Source organism: Lactuca serriola, chromosome 3 (genome assembly GCF_051521515.1).
Source record: "Lactuca serriola cultivar US96UC23 chromosome 3, Lser_US96UC23_V15, whole genome shotgun sequence".
NCBI lineage: Eukaryota > Viridiplantae > Streptophyta > Magnoliopsida > Asterales > Asteraceae > Lactuca > Lactuca serriola.
The window spans coordinates 230,093,819-230,107,960 of NC_136410.1; positions in this window are offsets into that span (position 1 = coordinate 230,093,819).

The window sequence follows — 14,142 nt, forward strand, 5'->3', positions numbered from 1 at the left end:
GTTGCTTTCTCAGATAAATTTTTCATACTGAGTGACACCCATTTATAGAAGAAGTCATATTACAGACAATTCTTTTTTACTATGAAATGAACTGGTTTGACTATGAATTCAAAAAGTTGAACTACGAAATCCAGACAAGTACATTCGGTAGTATTGTCTTGTCGGTCAGTGAAATTTGACTATGAAATGAACTGGTTTGACTATGAATTCAAAAAGTTGAACTACGAAATCCAGACAAGTACATTCTGTAGTATTGTCATGTCGGTCAATGAAATTTAACTATGAAATCAAATGGTTTGACTATGAATTCAAAAAGTTGAACTACAAAATCCAGGCAAGTACATTTTGTAGTATTGTCATGTCGGTCAGTGAAATTTGACTATGAAATGAACTGGTTTGACTATGAATTTAAAAGGTTAAACTATGAATTTTGAACAGTAGAGATACAATATTTTCTATTTATAATCGCATTTTATTGATATTGCATTTGTGTGATGATTGTAGAGCACTTTCATCGGTTTTGAAAATGAGTACTTACAGCAAAAGAAGCTTTTCTCAACTACCAATTTTCTTGCATAACCTTCAAAGAATAAATCCTAATACCTTCACAGCCATTAAGAAAACCGATACCAACCGCTTTCAATTCTGTTTTGTGCCTTTAGGTTGCGTGGTATAACATACTTCTTTTATTGAGTTATATCATATTTCATGGTAATGTATCTCAATTAGTTTTTACTCATCACCAATATGTGTTCGTTTTTATGTAGATTCGTACCTTCCTTAGGTGCATGATACCACTGATATATGTAGGTTATTTACCCCTTATTAGGAGCTATCTGACAACAATGTACTTCGCAGTGGCTTTAGATGGAAATCATGAACCACTACTCTTAGCAATTGGTTTAGGAACCTTAGAGTGTGAAGAATCATGGAGATGGTTCATGATAAGGTTAAAAGATTGTTTAGGTGAGGACATAGAGGTTGGTTTCATAAGCAACCTGTGTGATAAAATAGACTGTGGTGTTCAGAGTGCCTACCCGGATTCATATCATGGATATTGTCCTAAAGATATAGCTCGAAAGATACGTGACTCTGTCGGACATAACAATACGGAAGTCGAATCGTTGTTTTGGAACTCATGCAATGCATATAGCGTTGATGATTTTTACTTATGTTTGGAAAGGTTGCAAAGTGCATGTAGGAAATCACCTTTCTTCACCTTGCTTAGGAGTCCAATTTACTGGCTTGACGATATACCGATTTCAAAATGCACACGAGCATTTTTCCCAAAAATACGTTACAATGTTAAATCGATTGACGTCCCTGAAATTTTGCAAATTATATCCACACGTGAGTTTCCTATAACAATGATAATTGAGTTAATCACCACATCGATACAATCAAAGTATGCTGAACGGGCCGAAGTGGCGGGTAAGGGAGATTGTTATATTTAGTTTTTTTATTGTGCTATTATTTTTATTAAAATATCAAATTTACAGGGAGGTTGTCTGGTGGGTTGACCCATTACGTTGAGAGTAAGGTTCAAAAATGTGTCAACAAGTCTTATAATTGGAATGCAAGACGTTTGTATGGGGATACATTTGAAGTCGATGACAATTTTGCCACCACCAACGTACAACTTGAACAAAGGGTATTTAGTTGTGGTAAATGGCAAAAAGCGGTATACCATGTCCCCACGCTATAGCATGTCTAAGAACCCGTACATCTGAATCCATTAACATAATGGTTGATTACAAGTTCACTGATTATGTGTATCGACTTGCATATGGATCCGAGTTGGTGAATACTATACCATCACATGTGCATTGGGAAATACCAAATGAAACGGTGGTCTTGTTAGCACCTTTATATTTTATGTAGTATTATGTATTAGTTTTTTATGTACCCCGTTTTTATTTTAGTGTCGTGTTACGTATTAGTTATCCATGAACCCTGTTTATATTTTATGTCGTATTATGTATTAGTTATTTATGTACCTCATTTATATTTTATGGCGTATTATGTATTAGTTATTTATTTTATGTCGTATTATGTACTGGCTATTGAGGAAACAACATACATTAAAAGAAATGGATGTTTATTAAATAGTGACGACTACACACATACAACAACAAACAACTTAAATAACGAAAAACAATTAACTTAACCAACATGCATATTAAAAATAAGGGACATTCTTTAAAAGATTCCATGCATCTAAGTGGGTAAACTCGCTACCATCATATTCAAAATGGTATAGTTCCAAAGCCACCTGCCGTAGAATGTCTTCATCCGTATTTGCATGTTCGTTATCCAACTCATTGTAAATACGTTGAAATTCTTTCACCTTCATTTTCAAATCCAGAAACTTCGCTTTGACATCTCTTCTTCTTCGATATTGAGTACGCCACATTAAATGGTGAAACAAATGACAGACACCAGACCAAAATGATCCAGCACGAACTTGTGGGGGACCAGGTGGAAAATCCTCCTCTACAGTTATAATCCAAGCTTGAACCAAAGCGACCTCCTCTGCGTTCCTCCATGTATGTGGTGAGTCCATAATTGCAAGGAGGAAAGTAATAAGAAACAACTACAATGGATATTAAAATCTATTTATAACGACTCCTTACTTTCCTGATGCAATGGCTTGTCAATTCAAGCAGCAATGTATTGTGTTGTCATTCGACCGGGGATGACTTGTCAACTCGAACAGTGATCTATTGTGTTATAAGTATAGTACACTGCATTCATCAGTTAATTTTGACTATGAATTGCAGACATATTAGAAGATTGGACTGCGATTTTGTGTAGAAACTACTATAAATTGACCTTATGTTACATAAATAGTTTATTAAATAAACCAATACAGTTGTTCAAATATTGTTTTTTATATTCTACTCTCTTAGTTTCAATCAAAATGAGTTCTATATCATGGAGCAATGAAGAGTTCTTGGTTCTTACACATGCTTATATTCATGTGTATGAGACAAGCAAGTTGAACGATCCAATGTTTTGGAGCTGTTTAACCAATATTTTCAATGCTGAAAACCAAATGGCTACAAGAAACGATCGTGACGAACTAGACATCTTAGCAAGATGGTATGAAATGAAAACCGAAGTTCTATTATTCAACGATCTTTATACCAAAATTGACGACACCCGTTTAAATGCTACTGAGGAGGTCATCTTGGAAGCTGCTAAGGAGGAATACAAGTCATTAAGTAACGGGTTGGAATTCCAGTTTGAAGCCCCTTGGAATATTTTGAAATATATCCCATTTATTTAAAATCTAGTTTAGTTTATTATGTGAGTACTAGGTTATTTTCATGTACTAGGTTATTTTCATGTATTTCGTATGCATTTCATTTGTTTAAAATCTATTTTAGTTTATTATGTGAGCAACTCGTATGATTAATTTGAATTAATAAATGCCCATTGCATTAGTTTTCACAATACATTAGAATACATTTCTAACAAGGATTCCATGAACCATTACAAACATTACAACACTTACATGAAAAACAACGACATAATACGAACAAAGCATTAACGTAAAACACAAGTCCATGGGTTCTTCTTAACAAAAATTAGAGCTGTCTACATGAAATACTGTTTATTTTTAACAACCTTCCAAACTTCCTCATATTCGAAGTCTCTGCCGTCATGCTCACAGATGTAAAAATTTGTAACAACTTCCAAGAACTCTTCTTCATCCCGATAACGAACATTGTTACGTTTCGCATAATTACATGCTCGATTGAACCATGTCACTTCTTCCTTTACATCCATCCACTTAGTAACAGCATCTGATTTTTCTCTTTTTTGTCCTTTTCCCATCTCATGGTTAAACAAAGATGTTATGCGAGTCTATTCATCACCAATTAGGCAATGCGGGGGAGCAAGTAACGATACACCATCCTTAACACATAGCCAGCAACGTGTTAGAACTAACACCTCGTTTGTCGTCCATGGCCTTTCAGAATTGGAACCAGGTACTTCATTCGAAGAACTTGCTGCATTCGACGACATTTCTAATAATGGGAGTTCGTTTCGTTTAGGTGATTTGGGTGTTTGGTTTTTAGATCTTAAACATCTATTTATATAAATAAATAGACTACGAATTAAAACTTTGACTATGAAATGGTTACATTTGGACTACGATTTTCAGCATTTATGCAGTGATTTATCATGTCAAACTGTCATTTATGTCATGTCACTTAAGGGCTCCACTACGATTTGCAGGTTACTACAGTAACTTGGCATTACTGTCTAGTCATTTCAAAGTTGGACTTGTCATTACTATCTAGTATGTATAAATACCGCTTATAGATCAAATTTATTAAAATGTCGACTTTATTATGAGTTCCTCACAAAAATTCGAAGTTTGCTCATGCAACGAAGTAGATTGTTACTACTGTGATTCGGTAGACCCTTTTTTTACACCCTCTTCGGTCGCACCATATATGTCACATGAAAATTTTGAAGAATTGAAGAAGGCTGAAGAACAACAAGAGGAGGACAAAGAATCATCCCGACTTCTCACTCAACTTGCTAATTATATTGCATCGGAATGCAAACAAGCTCAAGAAAGGATAGACCTCAATAAAAACAAAATCAAAGAGCATAAAGATTGGATAAAAAAGAGTAAGAAGGCAATCAAAACGACTGAAAAACGGCTTGCTGAGAAGGATGAGCAGTTGATACACATAATGGTAAAAAAGGATCGTTTGGAAGACAAAATGAGAATTAGGGATGACTATATAACAATGGAGAAAGAGAAGTACCCATTGCAGTTCCCTGAGTTTAAAAATTAGTTACAAAATTGTTGTAATATTATCATGATACAGATTAGGTTGCTAAAGGATCGTTTGTTGTTTTTTTTAAATAACAAGTTGTAATTGTTAAAAAAATTCTGCAAACTATATTTTATAAAATAAAGGCTTCATTAATTGTTATAATCAACAAACTAAACAAAAATATGAAAGCATAGCAATGTCTTGTAAGATTTAATAAAAATATTACAATACATAATAAGTTAACAACTCGTCATTAGTCTTCATTTCAAGGTTGTTTTATATCAAAATCAGCGTTATAGGTTTGTGAGCAACTCGCTAAACCACCAATATTAAATGCCATTTCTGCAGTAGAAATTATGTGACGTGCTCCGCTACCGGATGCCCTTCCAGTACAATTATTTATCGTGTGTCCTATTTGACCACATGTAGAACACTCTTTTATAATTGGACCCTCGCCTTGGGATGGAATGCGGTCTGTGTTTCTTGTCCTGCTTGGCTGACGTTTATCCATTATTGGTGGCTTAACAATCATCAAATCATCGGGGATCTCCCATTCGGATGGCTTTGGCAGAGGGTTTATTGATTCCTCATATGTTTTCCTCAGTGTTTCGGTAAAGTAAGCATTTAATGCATACCTCGAGCAGTCTTGGTAATTGTTCACTGTTAAACATCTTATGACATGACCACAAGGTATCCCATCAAGTTGTCAATGCCTACATGTACATGTCATATGTTTGAAATCATCAATCACATTTTGTGCCCCCTTTTTGACCTCGCATTTCGTATTTGAGATCATGCGAACATCCCATTTGGTAAAAGTTTTCTTGTTTTCTTTTACAATTTCATCCGCCCAAGGGGTAAGTGTTGTTGTTGTTTCCGCTAAAAAAAGAGCCAAAATGAAGAAGTTAAGATCAATAACATCAAAATTAATAAAACATTAATATTAAAAATTTACTTAATACCTGCAAAGTTACGTCTTTGAAACCACCATTGTTGCATTGTAGCACGAAAAAAATCGATCAACATAAGTATTGGCACCTTACATGCGTGTTTAGATAATGCATTTATAGACTCCGCACTGTTGGACGACATAAGATTGTATCGGTTCCCTTTAAAATGTGCTCTTGACCAAGTTTCTGGATTTATACTTTTTATGTACTCCCATACTGGTTCTTTTGTCTTTTTCATAACATCCATGGCAGCATCAAAATCATCAACTATGTACGCCCTACACGCCTCCCAAAAAATTCCTTTAACCGTCTTACTCTTGCCGAATCTAGATACTATGTTGAAATACAAATGGACACCACATATTCCATGATGAACGTGAGGAAAAATGTTGGCAACGGATGTTGCTATAGATGGAGACCTATCAGATATAATTGTAAGCTCCTGTATATTTCCTATGCAATCACGTGGTTTTTGAAAAAACCATGTCCAAGAATCGGTACACTCATTTTTGCATATACCATATGCAACCGGTAATATTTGGTTTTGTTCGTCCTTAGTAACTGCAAGTAACATGGTACCTTTGAACTCGCCCTTTAGGTGAGCTCCATCTACTACTCGGTTCGGCTTACAAAAATTGACAAAAGCGCGTACCTACAATACATTGTATATCTATTCAAATACACCAAAATAAATATTAAAAAATTAATATAATATCATAATACTAACCGAGCAACTGAGTGCAATGTACAAAAACTCAAAGCGATCATCAACATCTGTTTTAATATATGTGTGACAGTACCCGGATTATGTTTGGCCAAGTTGTGACAATACGCCGGAAGTTTGGTAAAAGAATCCTCTTTTGTACCCCTTAACGACAACAATGGATATTGCTTCGCACGCCATGCCTGATGGTATGAGATATTGATATTCAATTGAGCATTCATATCATTAACAATTTCTTTTCCCCGATAAACTCTACTATAGTCTTCAGCCAAAACATCAGCAACATATTCACCCAAAACATATTTGTTTGCTTGTCGATGATTAGGTTGCAATAATGTTGAAGAACATGTGTGTACATCAACAAATTTATTCACTTGGAAAAGTGTAACAACTCGAAGTTTTCCATCGTCGAAAACTTGTTCTACCCGTGAGACTTCGCCGTCAATCAATTCGTTTCGTTCTCGCTTCGGGTTAATTATTTAAATTTATATGTTATTATAATTGATTGAGTGTCCAAACCTCTTGGAACTCATGAAATTAACCCAAAAGTGTTCATTTCAAAAAGTTAGAAACATTCCCGCCGGGTGACGGTAACTTAATCGGGTGCGACCAAAAGCCCCGTTTAATGCCGGTATCGGGTAGAATTCCACCGCGTCCAAGTTTTGGGAACTATATAAACGTGTTAAACCCTCCATTTGAAGCTTTTTCCTTCTCTCTCTACTCTCTCTCTAACCTCTCTCCTAAAATCCAAGATTAGGGTCCAAAACTCAATTTTAAGGCCTCAAATCCTTAAGGTAACTTCCTAACCTCATTGTATGGCTTATTTGGCTTCCAAATTCGACATTTAATCATGAAATGGGACAAAATATATGAGTTTACAGCCCAGGAGGCTGCCTAGGCCGTAAACACCAATTTGAAGGGTTTTAAGCCCTTAAACTCCTTCCTAAACTCATTTGGACTTTAGATATGGCTAAGGGACTTCAAGATATGGACTTTAAACAATTAAAACATGAATTTTGTGAGGTTTGAAAGAGTTTACGGCCAAGGATCATTCTTGGGCCGTAAACTCATATATCTAGGGTTTTCATGCCCTTAAACCCTTCCAAACCACTCATATGTCTTAGTTATGAATTATAGAACATAGATCTTTGCATTTGGACACTTAAAACATCAATTTTTGGGGGACTTACATGAGTTTACGGCCAAGGCTTGTGCTTGGGCCGTAAAATCCATGAAACATGGTGCAAATCCAATTCTAGGGTGTTTGAAAGCCATCCAACACCACCAAAAGCCTTGGAATAAATCAAAGGACCAACCAAAAATAGTTTTAAGGCCTTACAAACATCAAAACCCCACATTTGAGATTTTACGGCCATAGAACATGTCTCATGGCTGTAAACTCATAAAAGGGTGTCAAATGGTGCCCTAAACTCATTTCTAGGCTTGTGGGAATTTTTAGAATCACATGTGATTGATTTTAACACCTTAAAAACACTAAATCTTGGAGATTTGAGAGTTTACGGCCAAAGACCCCATGCCTAGGCCGTAAACTCCCTTATGTATTGTAAATAATGTTTTTAATTCAATCCAAGCTTTAAGAAAAATTAATCCAAGCATTTCCAAGTGTCCATATCCATTTATGACCCAAATTTGCACCATAAACCACCCTACCATGAGTTTACGGCCATACACTCATGGGGAATGGGTGTTTTGGACCAAAAACTATTGTATGAGTTTATTCATGGGGAGTAAACTCAAGTCCCAAGTCCCTCGCTTCAATTCCCGTCCTTAAACGCCACCCGGGTCCCTCCAAACACTCGTAATGGAGTGTTTCCGCGATTGCAAGCAATAGTCCTTATCAAATAATCAATCTAGGTCCTAATTAGATACAAATGTGTATCTTTACATTATACTTAGGAACCTCGTGTGTTTGCAAGCCCCGGACCAACATTTAGCATCCGAATTCGCCACATTTCTCGTCCGGTGAGTTCATACCCCTACCCTTTTTCAACTGTTTTCTCTGTTTTCAGGGGGGGAATACAAGCAAAAGTACAAGGAAATCTTGTACTCAAACTCATTGTTTTCAGTTTAAACGTTTTCATTTTGTATGTTCTAATATCAATAACTGTGTTTATCAAATAGTTCGAATTACGAATTTAACTTTCAAACTAATCATAGATTTCTCGATAAAATGCTCTAATCTAAACTATGTTTCATAATATACGAATAACTTATACTAATTCCCAATTATAACAAATTACGAATACGAATACGAACACAAAGCTATAAATAGGAATAGAACGAATACGAAACTATAACTAGAAAATAGAACGAATAACACATCTATAACTAGGAACAGAATGGATAACGAAACTATAATTAGAAACAGAACGAATACGAAAACGACTGCGAATACGAATACGACTGCGAATACGAATACAACTGCGAATACGAATACGAATAGTATTAGGAGTAGGATTAGGGATAGGAATGCGACTACGAATACGTATACGAATACGACTGCGAATATGAATATGAATACGAATACGACTGCGAATAGTATTAGGAGTAGGATTAGGGATAGGAATGCGACTACGAATATGAATACGAATACGACTGCGAATACGAATACGAATACGAATAGTAATAGGAGTAGGAATAAGGAAACGAATACAGTAACGAATACGAATACGAATACGAATAAGTACAATCATAACTAATTAAGAATAAGAACACGAATATGAAGATGTGAATTTAAGTACATTCCGAAATATTACCATTAGAATATCAGCATAACTAGATAATACAATAGGTACGAATGGAAACAAATCAGTATATCGAAGTTCAATAAATAACAATTACTTTTAGGAAAGTACGGGACTTTCCTGGGGAAAACAAAACATTACCTAATCACGTGTATATCTTTTACATCTTTCACATTAGAAACCAACATGCAGGAAAGCATGGGGCTTTCCTGGGTAACAATTATACAACTAGAAAGAGTAGCAAACTGAATAACATTACATATTTCACAACTAGTAATGTACAATTAGGAAAGTATGGGACTTTCCTGGGTTCATAGTTAAACATAACCAGAATCGTGTAACCTAACAATAAATTAACCTTCTCTCTTAAGAAAATATGGGATTTTCTTGGATAACAACTTTTCAATAAACAAAAAGAAACTCGTACATTTTCACAAAGCAAACATCTTATGAACTCACCAGCTTTATGTTAACTTTCAAACTAATCATAGATTTCTCGATAAAATGCTCTAATCTAAACTATGTTTCATAATATACGAATAACTTATACTAATTCCCAATTATAACAAATTACGAATAAGAATACGAACACGAAGCTATAAATAGGAATAGAACGAATACGAAACTATAACTAGAAAATAGAACGAATAACACATCTATAACTAGGAACAGAATGGATAACGAAACTATAATTAGGAACAGAACGAATACGAATACGACTGCGAATACGAATACGAATAGTATTAGGAGTAAAATTAGGGATAGGAATGCGACTACGAATACGAATACGAATACGACTGCGAATACGAATATGAATACGAATACGACTGCGAATAGTATTAGGAGTAGGATTAGGGATAGGAATGCGACTACGAATACGAATACGAATACGACTGCGAATACGAATACGAATACGAATAGTAATAGGAGTAGGAATAAGGAAACGAATACAGTAACGAATACGAATACGAATACGAATAAGTACAATCATAACTATTTAAGAATAAGAACACGAATATGAAGATGTGAATTTAAGTACATTCCGAAATATTACCATTAGAATATCAGCATAACTAGATAATACAATAGGTACGAATGGAAACAAATCAGTATATCGAAGTTCAATAAATAACAATTACTTTTAGGAAAGTAGGGGACTTTCCTGGGGAAAACAAAACATTACCTAATCACGTGTATATCTTTTACATCTTTAACATCTTTCACATTAGAAACCAACATGCAGGAAAGCATGAGGCTTTCCTGGGTAACAATTATATAACTAGAAAGAGTAGCAAACTGAATAGCATTACATATTTCACAACTAGTAATGTACAATTAGGAAAGTATGGGACTTTCCTGGGTTCATAGTTAAACATAACCATAATCGTGTAACCTAACAATAAATTAACCTTCTCTCTTAAGAAAATATGGGATTTTCTTGGATAACAACTTTTCAATAAACAAAAAGAAACTCGTACATTTTCACAAAGCAAACATCTTATGAACTCACCAGCTTTATGCTGATTTTCAAATTGCTTGTATTCTCAGGTCCACATTAGACACGTACCTAGCAAATCTTTTGGAGAAGACGGAGCGTACAGAAGACTCGTCTCTACTTTTGTTCATATATATTATGTATTACAAATGTACAACTTTACTTTTGAACAAATGTAAACTTTGATATGTAATGTAATGGTTGTTTACTTTGCTTACTATGTACATTGGATTTGATACACAACATGGTAGTCCACCTCGGAAATGTTTCCGCCATTGATTTTTTGGGTGTGACAGATTGGTATCAGAGCCCTTGTTTATAGTGAATGGAGTATACCAAACCTTACATGGTATAAAACTATAAACAAAAAAGGGCCTAAGTGCTCTGAACTAAAAGTATACCTCAAATATAAGTATTTTCAAAAGTATACAAGTATACCTGACAGTCGAAAATCCGTAACTACAAGTAGAACATAACATAAGTAAATGGGTGTTGTACACTGCGGTTAAACCTGGGCAGTTATGTAGTCGTATCTAGTATCAATATAGCCTGGCCAACTATATTCATGCAAGACACGGCCAACATGTGCTTGGGAGTGACTGTGGTACGCAGCATGCCTAAGACTTACCCAATACCCAAACAATGAGCCGTCGCTGCAGCGAATCATGAAATACTATGGGAGTATTTCTCGAGCCAAATCCGTTATAGAATTTCTCATGCTAGCGTTACTCCTTAATCATTTCTTTAGCGATAATTTATCTGTTTGATAAATCCTTCCTGCTTTATCGCTTAATAGAATTCTATGTATGCCATAAAGAGATATCCTTTGTATCATATCTCTTGATTCAACTTAGAGGGCTTATCATCCTCTCTTCCTGATCTTATTAGATCAAGATGCCTCCAAGAAAGAGACCCAGCTCGCAGAACAACAACAACCCTCCTCAAACACCACCTTCTCTTCAAATCGACCTGGCAACCCTTCAGTCAGTTTTAACTGCAGCATTTTCAGCAGCCACGTCGCAAACAAACCCCGGTAGTTCGGGAGGTGGTCCCCAACCTCAAAACCAGGAAAATAGCCAGGAACACCGAAAGGAGTGTTCCTATTAAGACTTTATGCATGCGAAACCTACATTCTTCGATGGCACCGGAGGTGTCATTGCTCTAACTCAATGGTTAGAAAGAATCGAATCCATCTTCGAGATATGTGCTTGTTCAGAATCCGACAAAGTGAAGTTTGCCACTTGCACTCTCACCAACAAAGCCCTGACTTGGTGGAACAGCCGAGTCAAATCTCTAACTCTACCTGTAACCAATGCTATGGGTTGGGAAGTTATGAAGGAACTTCTGCACGCTGAGTATTGCCATCGGGGTGAAATCCAGAAGTTGGAGCATGAACTTTGGAATTTGAAGATGAAAGGTTCCGATATCGCTGCCTACACATCCAGATTCGATGACTTAGCACTTCTTTGTCCAGGGATGGTTACCCCTGAAAGTAAGAAGATTGAGAGGTTTATTTGTGGATTAACCCAACCAACAAAAGGGAACGTCTTAGCTGCGAGGCCGAATACATACGACAGCGCCAAATGCCTAGCGCAAATCTTGATTGACCATAGTGAGGACGTAGAGGAAGCAGCCACCACTCCTGAGCCGACAGAAAGAAGTGGTGAGAAAAGAAAGTACTGGGAGGCAGGGGATAAATATCAGCCTTCCCAGGAGTACTCGAAGAAACAACAAATGGTGACAGTCCACGCTGCCACTACCCCTGCTGTTGTACCCGTCATCGGTTCCTCAGCTCGAGCACCTATTACCGGATATGCCGGTGTCCTCCCGTGGTGTAACCAGTGCAGTTACCACCACTATATCCCCGGTCCCTGTCGTATAAAACTTTGCAAAAATTGTGGCCAAGAGGGTCACCCTGCGCGGAATTGTAGAACACCAACAAATCAAGCTCACGGAGCGGGCATTAATCAAGTCTGTTATGGTTGCGGAAAGGTCGGGCATTATAAGAGAAACTGCCCCAATGCAACAATCGCTGGCAACTCTGGAAGAGTCCTAGCTATAGGACAAGGTGAGACATCCACCGATCCCACAGTTGCCCCAGGTATATTCTTTTTCGACGATCATTTCGCTTGCAGTTATTTTTCAACTCTAACCTAGAAAGATAAATTGTTATCTATTCATTCGAATCTCTCCATAAACGTAGAACTTTTCGAAATCCTCATTAGGATTGATCCCGTAACCTACAAACTTCGATTAACCTCGAAACTTAGAGACATTCCTATGGCGCGTCACGTCTCGGTCTTTTAGAAATATCTACCCAACGAAACCTAGACGCTTCCCGATAGTGAGGGTTCACTTGAACGTCTAGTGGAGACTCGATTCCACGTGGAAGCGTGAAGATCCGAAGCAGTAAACTCAGCCACGATTCTCTTTTCAACTTGCAATTTGAGTCCAAATCTTTGAATTTCGGGACGAAATTCCCTCTAACGGGGGGATAATGTAACAACTCGAAGTTTTCCATCGTCGAAAACTTGTTCTACCCGTGAGACTTCGCCGTCAATCGATTCGTTTCGTTCTCGCTTCGGGTTAATTATTTAAATTTATATGTTATTATAATTGATTGAGTGTCCAAACCTCTTGGAACTCATGAAATTAACCCAAAAGTGTTCATTTCAAAAAGTTAGAAACATTCCCGCCGGGTGACGGTAACTTAATCGGGTGCGACCAAAAGCCCCGTTTAATGCCGGTATCGGGTAGAATTCCACCGCGTCTAAGTTTTGGGAACTATATAAACGTGTTAAACCCTTCATTTGAAGCTTTTTCCTTCTCTCTCTACTCTCTCTCTAACCTCTCTCCTAAAATCCAAGATTAGGGTCCAAAACTCAATTTTAAGGCCTCAAATCCTTAAGGTAACTTCCTAACCTCATTGTATGGCTTATTTGGCTTCCAAATTCGACATTTAATCATGAAATGGGACAACATATATGAGTTTACGGCCCAGGAGGCTTCCTAGGCCGTAAACACCAATTTGAAGGGTTTTAAGCCCTTAAACTCCTTCCTAAACTCATTTGGACTTTAGATATGGCTAAGGGACTTCAAGATATGGACTTTAAACAATTAAAACATGAATTTTGTGAGGTTTGAAAGAGTTTACGGCCAAGGATCATTCTTGGGCCGTAAACTCATATATCTAGGGTTTTCATGCCCTTAAACCCTTCCAAACCACTCATATGTCTTAGTTATGAATTATAGAACATAGATCTTTGCATTTGGACACTTAAAACATCAATTTTTGGGGGACTTACATGAGTTTACGGCCAAGGCTTGTGCTTGGGCCGTAAACTCCATGAAACATGGTGCAAATCCAATTCTAGGGTGTTTGAAAGCCATCCAACACCACCAAAAGCCT